At 37.9% G+C, this 17,656-nt stretch overlaps 1 protein-coding gene across 12 annotated transcripts in view; it reads left to right on the plus strand.

The window, feature by feature from the left end:
- Positions 1-17,656, plus strand: part of LOC136853202 (glutathione S-transferase 1-like) — a 498,955-nt gene that overhangs the window by 203,791 nt on the left and 277,508 nt on the right. Inside the window, exon 1 of one of the 12 annotated variants that reach the window (XM_067128569.1) lies at positions 4,849-5,117. The exons of 10 other annotated variants lie outside the window; for them this stretch is intronic. The gene's annotated coding sequence lies outside the window, so the exon portion shown is untranslated. Of the gene's footprint in view, positions 1-4,848; positions 5,118-17,656 lie in introns of those variants that run through there. One more of the 12 variants, XM_067128573.1, reaches the window with a different exon arrangement.

Below are 17,656 nucleotides of genomic sequence, written 5' to 3' on the forward strand. Positions count from 1 at the left end.
ATGTATATCTACTGTATGTGTATATGTGTGTGCATGTGTGTATACATATACACACTATACTATATAGATAATATAATATATATATATACATACATACATACATACATACATACATACATACATACATACACATTAGGCCTGGGAAAAACTTAGTCCCACCCCCAGATAATCCATAGTACCTTGACTGACCTTAGCAGTGGTTTATATAACTCCAACTTAGTAGTCAACTTTCGTTGGTCGGAACCAAGGTGAGAATGACATGAGGCTAGTAGTTGCTCCCCAAAAGCCTTGCTAAGAAATATGGTAAGCAGTTCCTGAAGCCACCCCTTAGCGTTTTTACATATTTTCCCCTTACTGGAGGATGCTCCAAAATGTCAAATCCTTCCAGTTTCCAGTAATTAAATAGGTATGATTAGATTGCTGGCTTGTACCCTCATACTCCCTGCTATTGACATACCACAGTCGACGAGCTGTCAAGTACCCTGTTTAATGCTTGGGTCAGCGGAGGCACTGTGTGTATCATTGAAGCTGGGCAAAATTGTTTTTTCTGTCCAGGAATCGAGCTTTGGTCCTCTTGCTAGTGAGTGGAGTGTCATGGCCATGAGCCTTCATTGTAATTAAAGAACTATGTTTTATATGAGCCTCGAGTAGCTTTATAACACTACTGACGAATAGAACGCCTCATAAATGCTTGTTATAGAGGGTTGTATAACTCTTTTTGTTGGACAATTGATAGTTTGCTTATACTGTGCTAGAAGACTATAATAACACTCATTAATGGACTTTGGTGTGAAACAAAATGGAATATTTGAAAAATTAAGAGACAAAGAACTTACTTTGGACCCATTGATATCAGAGAAACTCTGCTGAGGAGGGATGCCTGCCACATGATTATGGTGCCATAAAAGGCTATGGTAGAGAAAGGCCCAAACAGCCTAAAATTGCTTGGATCATTTAAGACGGTCTCATCCTCGTCTGAACACTTGCTAGGAGACTTCCACAGCGCAAGTGGCAACTGGTGCTTTGAATTGTTTCATGCCCCTTCACTCCTGCTTTGATGCCATCTGACTTCTGCCTTTTTACTAGACAGATCTCAACCCACATAGTCATTAATTTGGGAGAACCACTAAAGTCATCCATGTTACAGAGTATTGTTTTAAGACCCAGGATACAGTCTTTTGCGACGAGATTAACGGGAGAAATGCATTGAAGGTAGGGGGAGACTCTTGACAAGTAACTTAAGAACTGTCTGCTGTGATGTTTTGTGGTTGAATCTGAGATGCTTTCAAATGATCGTGTTATTCTCAATCTATAATTTGATTGAACAATACGGAAATGAGTGTTGTATGAGTGACAAAGTTTTGCCTTTGATTTCACATTAAAAAATTGAAAACGATTTAATTTTGAAATGGACTTAGATCATCACAGTCGTTAATTCTTTTTGGATCTTTCCCAGATAGTGACCCCAAGGGTTTTAAACCCGTTATGTATCCACCTTTGCGGCGTCTTTAGTACAAGGCAGTTGGAGATGACCGTAAAAACATAAACAAAAGACTGTAAATATCATAAAGATAATGACCCCCAAGGAATATTAGTCCTGGATAACGACCCCCGAAAACCATTGAGGGTCACTATCTAGGAAAGATCCTTCTATTCTAAGGTCTGATAAACTTAAGTGAATTCCAAAAACAAATTCATTGTCCTTGACCAGCAAAAAGACTCCAAGGGCAAGATTGAAGACAGGTCAAATAGTCTTGTCTCCGCCTTGTCTGCAGTACACAAGAAAAAAATTTATTCACTTTTGTGTCAAATTAGCACGAATCTATAAAGTTATGTTTATTCCATTAAAAATACAAATTATGAGAAGTCTCAACAGCTTTGATAGAGCTTCGCATGACATCGGGGAAATGCCTTTAGGTCAGCTTAAACAATGAACCAAAAATTTCTACAACCAGTCACCCCTGTTTATATTGTTTACAAACTAAGGGTGCGTCTAAATTGCAGTAGAGTGTTATAAACACACTTCAGAATCTTATTGCGTGTCTATCACAAATAGGTCGAATGCAAGTCAACAACTAACCCCCATAGGGGCGCACTGTAGGCATTATTAAAGGTTCTTTGCAGCGTCTCTTCGGCCTCTAACTGCAAACCCTGTTATTCCTTTTACTGTACCTCCATTCATATTTTCTTTCTTCCATCTTTCTATACACCCTCTCCTAACAATTATTTCATAGTGCAGCTGCGAGGGTCCCCCGTTACACCTTTTCAACCTTTTTCCCGTCAATTTCCTTTTCAGCGCTGAATGACCTCATAGGTCCCAGTGCTTGGCCTTTGGCCTAAACTCTATATTTTAACTGGAAAACAAATCTTTGGCAGATACTACAGTAATCTTATGAAGCAATGGGCAGATACTACAGTACAGTAATCTTTTGAAGCAATGGTTAGGACTGCCAGTAAGTAGTTGACTTGTACTTGTATTTAACTTATTTGTGATGTGCGTGCAATAAGTTGTCAACCTATGTTTATGGCTTTTTATTGCAGTTTGGCCGCAGCCTGAGTTGAACACAAGAGGGGTAGGAATGGAAGGGCCTCAGTATTCAGGAAGTGTCAGAGTTTATGGAAAAGTGAGATGAATTGTATATAGTAACGTGCTTGTTGGTGCGCGCTACGAGTGCTGGAACCTGATGCACCTGTTTCCCCTACCCTCCTGATCCCCTACCTACCCCACCCCCAACCAGCGTGGACAAACAGGTTTGCAGGAAGAGTGTGGATGTCTCCCCTACCCTCCCGATCTCCTACCTACCCCACCACCACACGAGGTGGGCAAGCAGGTTTGCAGGAGGAGGGTGGATGTTTCCCTTACCTTCCTGTTCCCCTACTTGCCCTGCCCCAACCTGGGGTGGACAAACAGGTTTGCAGGAGGAGGGTGGATGTTCCCTGTACCCTCCCATTCCCCCTACTACCCTGTCCCCACCCCGGGCAGACAAACAGGTTTGCAAGAGGAGGGTGGATGTTTCCCCTACCCTCCCGTTCCCCTACCCGCCCTGCCCCCACGCGGGGCGGACAGACTGGTTTGCAGGAGGTGGGTGGCTGTGTCATGTCTCCCGTACTGTCACCTAGGGAGAAGATAAACAAGATCCACCCGGATTTTATTTTTATAGATATACAGTATACAGGTGTATCAGTGCTCTATTGATGTATAGGTTGAAAGAATAGCCTGCATTGGGGGTTTATTTCCATGGGGGATTATAACTGATTCAGTCTGTAAAGACTGAATGTGGCAGTGGCTGTTATATTGGTGATAACTAAAATGACATTTTTACAGGCTTGTTGGTTTTACATACATATATAATATATATATATATATATATATATATATATATATATATATATATGTATGTGTATGTACACTGTATATATTTATATGTGTATATATACAATCTAAGATATACGAGTATATATGTATATGTATATTTATATATGTATATATATGTGTGTATACGTATATATATATTTATATATATATATGTATTCATATATACACATGTACAGTATGTGTGTGTGTGGTCTTAGTGATTATTTTTTTATGCGTTTTTGGTTATATCGATCATTGAAAAAATATAATTGTTTAACCAGACTTATACCACCAACCTAAGGATACACGTTCATTCACACAAACACATAAACACACACACACACACACACACACATATATATATATATATATATATATATATATATATATATATATATATATATATATATATATATATATATATATATATATATATATATATATAATATTTTATTTTTCGCGCATGTATTTATCCGCTGAGCTGTGGTATTGTAGTTCCTTCATTTCGCGTCCTGGTGAGAAAAGTCTAATGATGAGCGAGACGGACTTGGCACTGACACGGCGCAGTGACGAACGGGAGATTTGCATCTTCAGTCGGAATGGCCAATAAAATAAGAAATTGTGATCAAGGAAGTTGGTTTTCCCTGATTTAATGGTTCTGAACTTGAAATATTGGACGGGGCCGAAAGAAAAATGCGTGTGGGAGATGACGGCGACGATGATGATGATGATGATGATGAGATCAGTAAGTTTGGTTAAAAGAAAAAAAGATATAATTGATCTCAGTGGTATTGGTCCCCTTAGTGGGGTAGTGCCGTCAGTGTACCCCATGCTGTGCACTGTAGGCATTGCTTTAGGTTCCTTGCAGCGTGCCTTCGGCCCCTAGCTGCAACCCCTTTCATTCCTTTTACTGTACCTCCGTTCATATTCTCTTTATTCCACCCGACTTTCCAACCTCTCCTGACAATTGTTTCATGGTGCAACTGCGAGGTTTTCCTGCTGTTACATCTTTAAAACCTTTTTACTGTCAGTTTCCGTTTCAGCTCTGAATGACCTCACAGGTCCCACTCTTTTGGCCTAAATTCTGTATTCTATTCTCTTCAATGGTATTGGTATAATAGCGATGGTTATCGTTATCAAAGTTACCGACAGCTACGTAGCAATGATAACATGGCGGGTAGACGTAGCAAGAATAGATAACAGATGCGAAATTCACAGCTCGGCAGAAGCGATGACTCTGGTGACGGTGAAACTGTCAGTCACACGTCTGTCTGTTGAAGCAGATTTTTTTTTTTATGGCTGACGACGCGACAAGAAGAGCGAAAACCTTAAGTGCCTGAGGAGAGCGGAAACCAATTTGATTGAAGAGAGAGAGAGAGAGAGAGAGAGAGAGAGAGAGAGAGAGAGAGAGAGAGACTTATCAGAGGAATGGGTGTGCTTACTTGGGGTGGGTGGGTGGGTGAGTGTGTGGTGGGGGGGTTCATCTGGCGTGTGTCCAGAGCGTCTTGTCTGTAGAGGGAGAAGGCAGGAGAGAGGGGTCTCTTCCAGATGGGTTCTCAGTAAGATCTCCGGCGCCGTGACACGTTTAACCCCTCTGCTGTACAGGGCTCCTTTGGAGGAGAAACGCACGAGTGCAGTCAGTGTCTTTTGGACAGGGAAGGAAATCCGAGTGTGACGCCTTCCTCCCTCCCTCGTGTCCGTCCACTCCCGCCTGAGGAGGCCACAGGGTCACTCACTGCTAGCAGCCCTCGCAGCGTCGCAGGTGAGCTCGTCGCGTGGCCGTCTCCTCCTTTTTGACAGTCGTTGAGGTTCCCCAGTTTTGCGTTTCCTTGCGGCTTGGGAGAGGTTTCCCCTTCCGAGTGGATTCTAGGCTTAGAAATGACGTTGGGTTCGAGCAGAATTATTCCTGATGGTGAGACTGACAGGATGGGCAAATCAGGTCCACGGGAAAGGATTGGGGATAACAGTAGGGTTGGATCTTGCATGAAGTAAGAGACAGCTGGAAGGATGTTGTGATTTGTTTAATGTTTTCAGGCTTTGAAAGAATCCTTAAAGTAGAATTTGATTGGTATTAGAATACAAGATTGTAACTAACTTCCTATATGACTGGAAAGCTATCGACTTCTTTCATTATAACTGCTATCGTTACTGCTGGTTTAAACTAGGTGGAAATTTCAATCAATTTTTGAACTTTATCATGTAGGATTTTGAAACTTTTGAATATATATATTATTCTATTAAAGCACTGAAGTTTAAAAAATTTTAGACCGGGCTAAAATATTCAAGATTTTATGAGAGGTATACTTCAAGAGGGTATTGAAAATCCCAAATTCTAAGAAAGATATCTCATTCAAAGAAAAGAACCATGTTGTTACCAGGTGATGGACTAGAGAAAGAATGTTTCTTATATTAAAATAGCCATCATCCCTTACCTTTACTTGAACCTAATAAAGGTGAAACGCAATCAGTGCCCGATCATTTTAAAGTGTTAATGTTAAATAAGAAGGAAATGTGGACCGTTAGGAATGATCCAAAGTACTTGATTATTGGCAATGTGAAGTAAGACTTGGTCTTGTATGTGATGTCTATCAGATTTGACTAGATATTATAGTCCATAGAATAACCTTGATGGCAGCCGTGACATTCGAGATTATAGTACGACTTTTTGGCAATTTATGCATGAATTCAAGTGTCCGCTGCGGATAAGACATTTGGTGCTAATCGAAGATTTAGGTTATGCGGCTTTAGACTAGACTTGATGCAAAAGACATTCACCTGGGTAGAACCAGACCCTAGACAGTTGGCGCTAACATAAAACGGGAGATTCTGGTGTTAGAAGTTATAGCTCAAACTGGAACGCGGGGGATGTTTTAAGTAATAATGTAAAGCTCGAACAGCCCAAAAAGGGCTGACTTGTGAAATGAGTACCAGTGACCAGCTTCAGTTTTCCGAACATGTGCAAGTCCCCATCCTTGTTACTTGAAAGTCGTCCTTGACTGGAGCGCTGGTGAGCCTGCAAAATGATGGTCCCCCCAAAAAACCTGACTTTCTCTTTGTTTCTTTAAGCGAGACTTGAAGTCGAAGGCCGCTGAAACTTAAGCAAAAATTTAATTAATTAAAATAATAAAAAGAAAACAAATTAATAAAGAAATGAAAATGAAGAAAATCACACACACACACACACACACACACACATAACACACACACACACACACACACACATATATATATATATATATATATATATATATATATATATATATATATATATATATATATATATATATATATATATATATATACTATATATATTATTCTGTTAAAGCACTGAAGTCTTAAAAATTTCACACCGGGCTAAAAGATTGAAATTTTCATGAGAGGGAAACTTAAAGAGTGTATTGAAAACCCCCCGAATTTTGAGACTTCATTTTCAACTATGGCCAGTGTAAACAGATGGAAAAGCCATCAGAATCGAAGACACTGCTTATTAAAAAGAAAAAGAGGACCTGCGGCAGACAATGCAAGCAGTGTAGATAATGCAAGCAGTGTTTCGTAGTCAAGTCCCGTCAGAATGAAAATTAAAAAACTTGTGAACCGTCTAGCACCGAAGGTCGCTTTTCCTTTGTTGTAAAACAGCATTACGACCATCCTGACATTGTGGCTGTGTAATAATAATAATAATAATAATAATAATAATAATAATAATAATAATAATAAGTGTTAAATTCACAATCTCGTGAAAAACATTTTGTGTAATAAAAATTCACAATTGTATAATAAACTGTACTACTATGTAAAAAACAAAGGCAAAGACTTTCGAACACCGTTTATAATAATAATAATAATAATAATAATAATAATAATAATAATAATAATAAACCCTTGAACGCCATTATTGTTTAGTAGACAAGTTTGTTGGTGCGAGACGTGAAAACGAGCAGCTTTACTAGCAAACAGGCTGAAGCTCTCTATCAGTATGAAGAAGCATGCACAGTTAATGCCATCGTTAATTAATTTGCTAAGATAAAAAAAAGTTTTTTTTTATGAACTTGCAATTTATCTCGGCTTCACCGGCGCACACACCAGGAAGCAGGCGTTGTCTCGTAAATCACTTATCAGACGAACAGGTTCGAAAAAAATACTCGGGGCTCAGACGTGCGCCTTCGGGACTCCGCATTGAGACTTTTTTTGTTTTGTTGGATAGACAGCTGTTATTAGTGACTTACTTTGTAAATGTTTCTATAATGATTATATTTCGGGGGATTATTGTTATTATTATTATTGTTATTATTATTATTATTATTATTATTATTATTATTATTATTATTATTATTAATTAGGAGATGGAACGTATTTATATGGAACAAGCCTACAGAGACCATTGATAGATAGCTGTGTTTTTGTTTGATAGCTAGCTGTTAGTGATTTATTTTGTAAATGTTTCTATAATGACTAAATTTCGGAAGATTTACTAATTATTATTATTATTATTATTATTATTATTATTATTATTATTATTATTATTATTATTATTATTATTATTATTGGTGGAGAAATCCACAGCGGTGTTGATGTAAATGTATATTTTAGACAGATGTATGTTTCTAAAATAAAATATATATTTACATCTACACAGCTGTGGATTTCTTCACCATTTTAGTGACTCACGCTATTATTATTATTATTATTATTATTATTATTATTATTATTATTATTATTATTATTATTATTATTATTATTATTGAGGGTATAACGCACTCTTATGGAACAACCCCACATGGGCCATTGACTTGAAATTCAAGCTTCCAAAGTGCTTATTTGAAAGAAGTAACAGAAGGTGATAGGAAATACACAGAGAGATCATTTATTAGTAAATAAAAAAAAATAAATTAACCAATTAATAAATAGAAAGATAAAAATGTAGGCAAATTATAAAATGCAAAGAGAATCGCTCTAGGATGAGTAATGCATCGCACCTTCGATGGAACTTTTGAGGGTCCAATTACACAGCATCGTCAGGGAGACTGTTATTAATCAAAATGTGCAGGCTAGCTGCTGTTGCAAACAGTGCGTCGTTTTGTGGTATCAGGTTTGATATTACTCAGTTGGGTGTTTTATCTTGGCCACAACGAAAATGTGGAATCGTTTGCTTATTGCAGCTGTTGAATTTTCTGGTCTCCAAATGTTTAAGCAGGAGCAAATTCAGTCCTGCCTTTTGCTGACGTCTGCTGAATTTCAGGTGTATCGGTTTGATTTTCAACTCCCTCTTATTTATTTATTTATCACCTTTTCTTGTAAATTGTCTCTCTCTGCAGGTTGATTTTCTTTTGCAGCCATCGTGGTTTTATAGTCTGTTGACTTTGTCAGAAAGTTTTTAGCTGAAGATTTAAAGAAAGAGATTCTGTTTTAACTAACTAGTATGCCATTATCTTCTTGAAGCACTCTTCCAAGTCATATAAAACTGAGGCCTCATGCGGTGTACTGTAGGCATTGCTTAAGGTTCTTCGTAGCGTCCCTTCGACCCCTAGCTGCAACCCCTCTCATTCCTTTTACTGTACCTCCGTCCATGTTCTCTTTCTTCCATCTTACTTTCCACCCTCTCTAACAGTTGTTTCATAGTGCAAGAGCGAGTTTTTCCTCCTGTTACACCTTTCAAACCTTTTGAACCTTTCTGTTCTCAGTTTCCGTTTCAGCTCTGAATGACCTCATAGGTCCCAGCGCTTGGCCTTTGGCCTAAATTCTATATATTCTATCCTATTCTGTTAAAAAAACTAAGGCACCATGCAATCGTGCCGATGTTTTTACAAGGTTTTTTGTGGCGCTTTGTCCGTGATTTAACCAAATTTGTATTTTCCATTCTTTAATTAAGCTGTTCATATTAACCGCCTAAGACGACTTGGAATTTTGACGCTTGATATAGTTTTCATTTATAGCTGTAATTTATTCATTGTTTTAAACCCATTTTTATATATTATGTGAGTGTTAATTGTAATAAGAGCTAATTCCTACCTCTTAAGCAACCATTCATTTTCGGCGAAGCTGTAAACTTGGTCATTTTGCATAGATATATATATATATATACATGTATGTATATATATATATATATATATATATATATATATATATATATATATATATATATATATATATATATATATATATATATATATATATATATATATATATATATATATATATGTGTGTGTGTGTGTGTGTGTGTGTGTGTGTGTGTATATAATATACATATGTATACACATACACACATATATATATATAAAAATATATATACACAAAATATATACACATATACTGTATGAGAAAGAGATAGAGAGAGAGAAGACATTAATAAAAGCAAAATTTCCTAAAAACCTTGTTTTCCGAAATCAGTATTAAGCCGCTCAACCTCGAGTGATCTCGAGAATTTATCGGCCATATCGATGTACGTACCATTCAGTATTCGAATATATTCTCGGCACCCATATGAAAAAAGAGAGATGGGGAACTTCGCTCTCTGCCAACTGGGAAGCAGCGGCGGAGCACGATTTAACAGCCATAAACAAATCGAACGAGACTTTTGCCACAACTTATTAGAAGGTCGTTCCGTCTGATGGGAAAAATTACCGGAATTCGGACCAGTGATCAGACTCGGTTTGAAAGTTTATGATAAACAACCAAGTTCAATATGTGTCGAGGAACTCGTTCAAGCTCTACAGAACGTTGTTAATAAGTGTTTCCAGAAATAAATAAATTTATAAATATGGTTGGAGTGATGTTAATAATTTTAAAATGGAACTGTCGGTAATATTATGGACGGTGCACATCTGCTGTTGCTCTCTTATTAGCTGACGAGCTTGATGGCTAGCGCTACGCTGCGCTGAAACCCGGCGCTGCCCGTCATGTCTCCCCTACCCTCCCGATTCCCCTACCTACCCCGCCCCCACCTGGGTCGGAGAAACAGGTTTGCAGGGGAGGGTGGATGTGTCATGTCAACACCTGCCCTCCCGATCCCCTACCTACCAGCCCCGGACAAACAAGAAAGATCCACTCGGATTTTTTTATTATAAATAAATGATGGGAGCTGGTATGTTCATTATGAATAATAATAATAATAATAATAATAATAATAATAATAATAATAATAATAATGGTGAAAAAGTCCACAGTAGTGTAAGTGTAAATGTATATGTATGTATATATACATATATCTTTTGTAAATATAATTTTAATATATATTTACACTTACAGTACACCACTGTGGATTTCTGCACCATTTTAGTGACTCATGCGATTATGAGATTTTTATTAATAATAATAATAATAATTATAATAATAATAATAATAATAATAATAATAATAATAATAATAATTCGGAAGAAGAGCCTCTTTCAAACTTCATTAGATAGAATGACCTTCTGGTTGCTGCTGAGTTCCTGGTACAGTTTCTCGATCTCTCGAATGAGTTCGTTTGAAGCGGCAGGTAAATTATATAACAGCTGTCCAAAGTTCATTTATTCCCTGACGTTTCGGTAGTAATCTCTACTACCATTTACCAAAGGGCGATCGACGCTAGGGGTGCAATTGTGTCATATAATTTACCAGCTGCTACAAAGAAACTCATTCGCTGCAGTACAAACTCAACAGCATCCAGATGGCCGTTCTGTTTGATAATAATATTCTGTCTATAATAATAATAATAATATCCGAATGGATCTTGTTTGTCCTCCCCCAGGTGACAGTAGGGGAGACATGACACAGCCACCCACCCCCTGCAAACCGGTTTGTCCGCCCCGGGTGGGGGCGGGGTAGGTAGGGAATTGGGAGGGTAGGAGGAGACATCCACCCTCCTCCTGCAAACCTATTTGTCCACCCCGGGTGGGGGTAAGGTAGATGGGGGAATGGGAGTTCCAGCGCACGCCAACAAGCTCGTAATAATAATAATAATAATAATAATAATAATAATAATAATAATAATATCGTTGGCACACTCTTAAAAGCACCAGCGAAAAGTAGATGTTGATTTCTCATGTTCTTTTCACAAATTTTAAGTATCTTACAAGAATGAGATTTCGTTTTGAATACGAAGGACAGTTTAAACTGAAGAAAGATCCTGTAGGGTGTAGTGCCATCAGTACACCACATGCGGTGCACTGTAGGCATTACTTAAGGATCTTTTCAGCATTCCCTTCAGTCCCTAGCTGCAACCCCTTTCATTCCTTTTACTGTACCTCCATTCATATTATCTTCCATCTTGCTTTCCACCCTCTCCTAGCAATTATTTCATAGTGCAACTGCAAGGTTTTCCTCCTGTTGCACCTTTCTTACCTACCTACCCTCAATTTCCTTTCCAGCGCGGAATGACCTCTTAGGTCGCAGCGCTTGGCCGTTGGCCTAAACTCTCTGTTCCATTCCATTCCATTTCCATTCCTTCGTTAGACAAAAATGAAACATTTATGTGCATGGATGGCTTGACATGTGGCTGTCTTAATCACTTTCATTTCATTCATATACTTGTATGCTGCATATCGTAATAATATAATTCTCTCTCTCTCTCTCTCTCTCTCTCTCTCTCTCTCTCTCTCTCTCTCTCTCTCTCTCTCAGATAAATGTGTATATATAATATGGGGCTGGTCTTGTATTTTTTTTTTTTATTTATGATCTTCACTATTTTGGTTGTCAGTCAAGGGCTCATTCAGCGTTGAATGGTCCTTGGGAACCCTTAGTGTTTGGGTATGTCCCTAATTATCATAAATCCGTCCATTAGCTTATTTCATTCACACGCGACTGAATCGTATGTTCAGTTACACGGGTCAGCATTCCGTTATAAGATGCATTTTCTTTTTTTTATCCAGTTAAACTTGAATTCTTTACGACCCATCTAAGCTTATGTTCGCCCAGGACTTCCCGGGTACTTGTGGAATATATTACTGTGCTTGTGATATGTTAGGAGATTGACCATTGACATTTTTTTTAAAGTAAAAATTTGATAACTTTAGTAATATTATTATGAGTAATATTATTATGTTAGTCGGAATATGCATTGTCTTCAGTTACAATACATCTCATTTTCTTTAACAGTGAAATTAGGCAGTTTGTACTTAAGTATTGAGATGGTTTTGTCTGTCCGTCCGCACTTTTTTGTCCGCCCTCAGATCTTGAAAACGGCTGAGGCTAGAGGGCTGCAAATTGGTACGTTGATCATCCACCCTCCAATCATCAAACTTACCAGATTGCAGCCCTGTAGCTTCAGTTGTTTTTATTTTATTTAAGGTTCAAGTTAGCCATAATCGTGCGTCTGGCAACGATATAAGCCAGGCCACCACCAGTCCGTGGTTAAAGTTTCATTGGCCGTGGCTCATACACCATTGTACCGAGACCACCGAAAGATAGATCTATTTTCGGTAGCCTTGATTTTACGATGTACAGAAACCTCGATTGCTCCCAAGAAACTTCGGCGCACTTTTTGCTTGTTTTTTGTTGTGCCGGCTAACAAAAGACTGATTATGTAGTTTATTTGTTAGCTATCTTATTGAATTTGCTTTGTTGTACACCTTCTTTACTTTGTTTTGTTATTTCTCTTTTATAGTTTATTCCATAATTCTTAGTTTCTTCTTCCGTAGTGGGTTGCTCTCCCTACTGGTGCCTATGTGTTTATAGCTTTCAGTTCTTCCAGTTAATGGCTTATAATAATAATTATTCAAGAATCTAGTGCTATGGACCATCTTCATCCAAAATTGCTTTAGGTCCAACTATTGAGAGGCGTATCAATACAGTGTTTGAATTGTAATCGATCTCTTCTGGACGCTCCAGAATCATCGCAAAATTAATAATCCCTGGATCTCGAGGTTTGAAAACGTGGAGAGAAATGAAGGAAACATTGCAGGTGTAATTATTGATGTAATTTCAAACTGCATGCAACATTTCGTCTCGGTCGCGTAAATACACTTTCGCATATTTGAACATCTATTTGCGTTCGGAAGAGAAGTCTATATGACTCGCTTTCGTAAGATGAAGACTGAATTTGTAACTCTTCAACAACTTAAGGGTCTTTGCAGCGTCCCTTCGGCCTCTGGCTGCAACTTCTTTCATTCCTTTTACTGTACCTCCGTTCAAATTCTCTTTTTTCTTCTGACTTTCCACCCCCTCTAACAATTGTTACACCTTTCAAACCTTCTCAATGTCAGTTTCCCTTTCCGCGCTGAATGACCTCGTAGGTCCCAGCTCTTGGCCACTGGCCTAAATTCTACATTCTGTTCTATTGTACAGAGTGTATAAGACACAGCATAGAATCTGTCCTGGTTAGAAGTGAGGTGGACCTTTCCCTGAAAATAGCCGGACACCATATCTTAAAAACTAACCACAGAATTTACTTGAAAATAATCTAATATGTTTCCTACACCCAAATTATTCTTGCGAGGCAAATCTAATCTAACCTAACCTAACCTAACCTACGGGCATGGCAAAAAAACCGTGGCTGGTGCAATACTTGCATACATCTCAGGAATTTGCTACCCCGACGAACCATATATACTGTAGACTCCTTCCTTCACTTTTCATAAGTTTCCCCGAACGTTGTAAAACCTGTTGGAGGGGCGATAAAACCTGTCGAACCACGTTAATGAGTCCCCCCGCCCCCGTTATCTGTTTGATAGGACAAGTGCGGTCGAGTTTTAACGCGCGTCAGCGGTCCCCTTATCTCGCGATGGAGTCTGGTGAGAACAGGTCTGTCTGTCTGTTTATCGTTAGAACTGGAACATTAAATTTAGGCCCAAGGCCGAGCGCTGGGACCTACGAGGTCTTTCAGCGCTGAGAATAATGTTGGAACGATTGGTAGGAGAGGGTGGAGAGTAAGATGGTAAGAAAGAGAATATGAACGGAGGTAGAGTAAGAGGAATGAAAGGGGTTGCAGCTAAGGGTCGAGGGGACGTTGCAAAGAACCTTAAGGAATGCTTACAGTGAACCGCTTGAGGTGCACTGACGGCTCTACCCTCCTAACGGGGCTGTTTGTTTGTTGACTGCGCGGTTTTAGGAGCAGGCCGTTCGGCAGACGCTCTCGATACTAGTTTTGTGTTGCTTATTTATCTTGTTTTTTGTTTGTCTTTTATTTGCCTTGTTTTTTGTTTATCTTTTATTTGTCTTATTTTTTGTTTATCTCTGCTGAGAGGGGCACCGACGGTTTGATAACCCTCTCAATTCGGTTACATCGCGAATCTTTTGTTGACATCTGTCATTTTCGTTCTGCGTGTTGTCATGTGTTTGTTGATTTATTTTACACTTTTTCCCTTCGTTTTTTTCCTTTTCACAAATGGGTATTCTCTTTCGTAGAGCTTGCTTTGGTAGTAAGCTGCCTTGTGGATGTTTTGTATAAATATCTACGTTCGTTGAATAATGACGATATTGATTAAGTAATGGTAATGTTAACAGTAGGCGGTGTTCAGTTTAACAGAGAAACTTTTAATACCAGCTGTAAATTTTTCTCTATAAGCGTCTTGTGTCATTGCAAATCTTTCATACGTGGCTTGTCCTTTTTGGGAGGCATGGAAATTACTTCAGCGATAATACAGTAGACTCCAAAACAGATAAAAATAAATTAGACAGTCATATATAACCGAGGAGTGCTTAAGGAAACGAGAAATTCTTTAACTTTGGAACTAAAGAAGTATAGGGCGATGATTTATAAAGTTGAATAGCGGAGCGGCAATGGCGTCTGAGCATATAGTGAAGAATAGCTGATATTTGAAACAAGGACCTTTAAATACTTAGAGTATATTTAAAGGACCTTGATCTGAACCACTGATAGACCAGAAGTTCTTTGAAATTTCAGTGTTTAATTTGAAAGTTAGATGGTTCTCATTTAATGAGGTCTTGTGTATCAGGCTGCCTCCAGAAGTCGTAAGGTGTCCGAAACCTATTCGTATGGAACGAATCCACGTGACCATTGACTTGAAAATCAAGCTTCCAAAGAATATTATTATTATTATTATTATTATTATTATTATTATTATTATTATTATTATTACTCAGAAGATGAACCCTATTCGTATGGGGACGAGTCCACAGGAACCATTGACTTGAAATTCAAACTTCCAGGAAATATTATTATTATTATTATTATTATTATTATTATTATTATTATTATTATTATTATTATTATTATTGCTCAGAAGATGAACGCTATTCGTATGGGACGAGTCCACAGGGACCATTGACTTGAAATTCAAGCTTCCAAAGATTATTATTATTATTATTATTATTATTTTTATTATTATTATTATTATTATTATTATTATTATTATTATTATTATTATTATTCAGAAGATGAACCTTATTCATATGGAACGAGCCCACAGGGGCTATTGATTTGAAATTCAATCTTCCAAGGATTATTATTATTATTATTATTATTATTATTATTATTATTATTATTATTATTATTATTATTCAGCAGATGAACCCTATTCATATGGAACGAACCCATAGGGACCATTGATTTGAAATTCAAGCTTCCAAAGATTATTATTATTATTATTATTATTATTATTATTATTATTATTATTATTATTATTATTATACAGAGGATGAACCCTATTCATCCGAACAAGCCCACCAAAGGGGCCATTGACTTGAAACTCAAGCTTTCAGAGCACATGGTGTTCATCCGAAAGAAGTAACAGATGGTAAAGCGAAATACAGAAAGAGGAGATCAGTATTAGAAAAACTGATAAATAAAGAAATTGATAAATAACTCAAAATGTAAGTAAAATATTAATATACGAGGATTAAAATACACAGGATTCCCTCGATCCTTTGAGTACACCTCTTCCTTTCTCGATTGAATTCCTCTTCACTTTTTATTCAAATCCTTCATCTTTTTCTGATCCTCTCTTTGATTTCTTGTCAGTATCGTATGTCTCTCTTTTCCGTCTTGCCTCTTCCGTATTTATATCTTTTCCTTAATCGTCGTCGCTCTTCTTCCATCGTATTCCCCCTGTGTCCCTGAGTTTCGTGGGCCGCGGCTAAGAGTAGCTTTTATTTCATTAAGGTTAAAGCGAGCCATGATCGCACTTTTGGTACCGCTATTGGTACCAACACAGGCCACCGTCGGACTGTGGCTGAGTTTCATGGGCGGCGGCTAAGGGTTTCATGGGCCGTGGCTGAGTTTCATGGGCCGCGGCTGAGAGTTTCATTGGCCGTGGCTGAGAATTTCACACAGCATTACATGCTATACAGAAAACTTTTCCTCGGCGCATTTTTTACTTATTTTTATTCTGACATGTTTTTCCCTTTATTCTGACATATTTTCCTCTCATGCGTGCCATGTTGATTATTTCTTTTTCTTTAGTGTCTTCATTAAGCAGTAGGACAGGTTTGGCTCAAGTATTACTGATCAACCTTTCAGTGTTACGCAGAGGTTGTGACGGCCTCTGGTCGTAATGGATCGCCCACACACTTCCGGTAATTTGCCAGATCTAGTGGTAGCAGGTGTTTTAGCCACAGTCGGGGTTAATGCCAAAGAGTTACTAGGCACCTGGTGGCGGTTTTTCTCGATGGACACGAGCTAAATTAGGGTATTCCAGTGCCGTAGTCGAGTGAGAAAGGCCTGCCACGCTGTAGAACAGGATTATACTTTTCTGAAGATCTCTGGGAGTTATTTTGATCATAATCTCAAAGGGTATTTTATCTCAAATTTTAGGTTTTGCATCCTAAGGAGACTAGAAATTCGTACAGTGAATGACCAAGCTCGCTTTGATGAACAGACCAAGTTCCACAAAAGAGAACACAGCCACGAATTGGAACATATTCATTATATAACATTTGCTGAAAGGCACTGCGAAGTGAGCAGGGTTCGCATTTTTCGGAGATAAATTCATAATAATAACGATAATTAAAAAAATAAGATAAAAGACTTAACCAAATCCTTGGCGTTGATGTTTCAGTATGTTTGCCATCCCTCCCCTGTTAGGTAATGATGGGAAACTGTTAACTAGCCGAAGAACAAGCTTAGCTACTCCATTTGCTGGTCAGTTGGTTCGCGTCTCCCCCACGGCGATGAAAAATCACTGGCTGTGTATCGTGATCAGTTACTGCTGTAGTGTGGGGTCTGTGGTGGGAGGTTGAAACCCATTTTTTTTTTTTTGGAACCTTGAATTTCAAGTCAGTAAAGGCCCATTTGGTGTGCGTGTTCCATTGAATAGGTTTCATTGCTGAAATAATAATAATAATAATAATAATAATAATAATAATAATAATAATAATAATAATAATAATAGGAAAAAGACATTCTTTAATACAGGTTTTGTTAAA

The sequence above is a fragment of the Macrobrachium rosenbergii genome, chromosome 26 (genome assembly GCF_040412425.1).
Source record: "Macrobrachium rosenbergii isolate ZJJX-2024 chromosome 26, ASM4041242v1, whole genome shotgun sequence".
Classification (NCBI taxonomy): Eukaryota; Metazoa; Arthropoda; class Malacostraca; order Decapoda; family Palaemonidae; genus Macrobrachium; species Macrobrachium rosenbergii.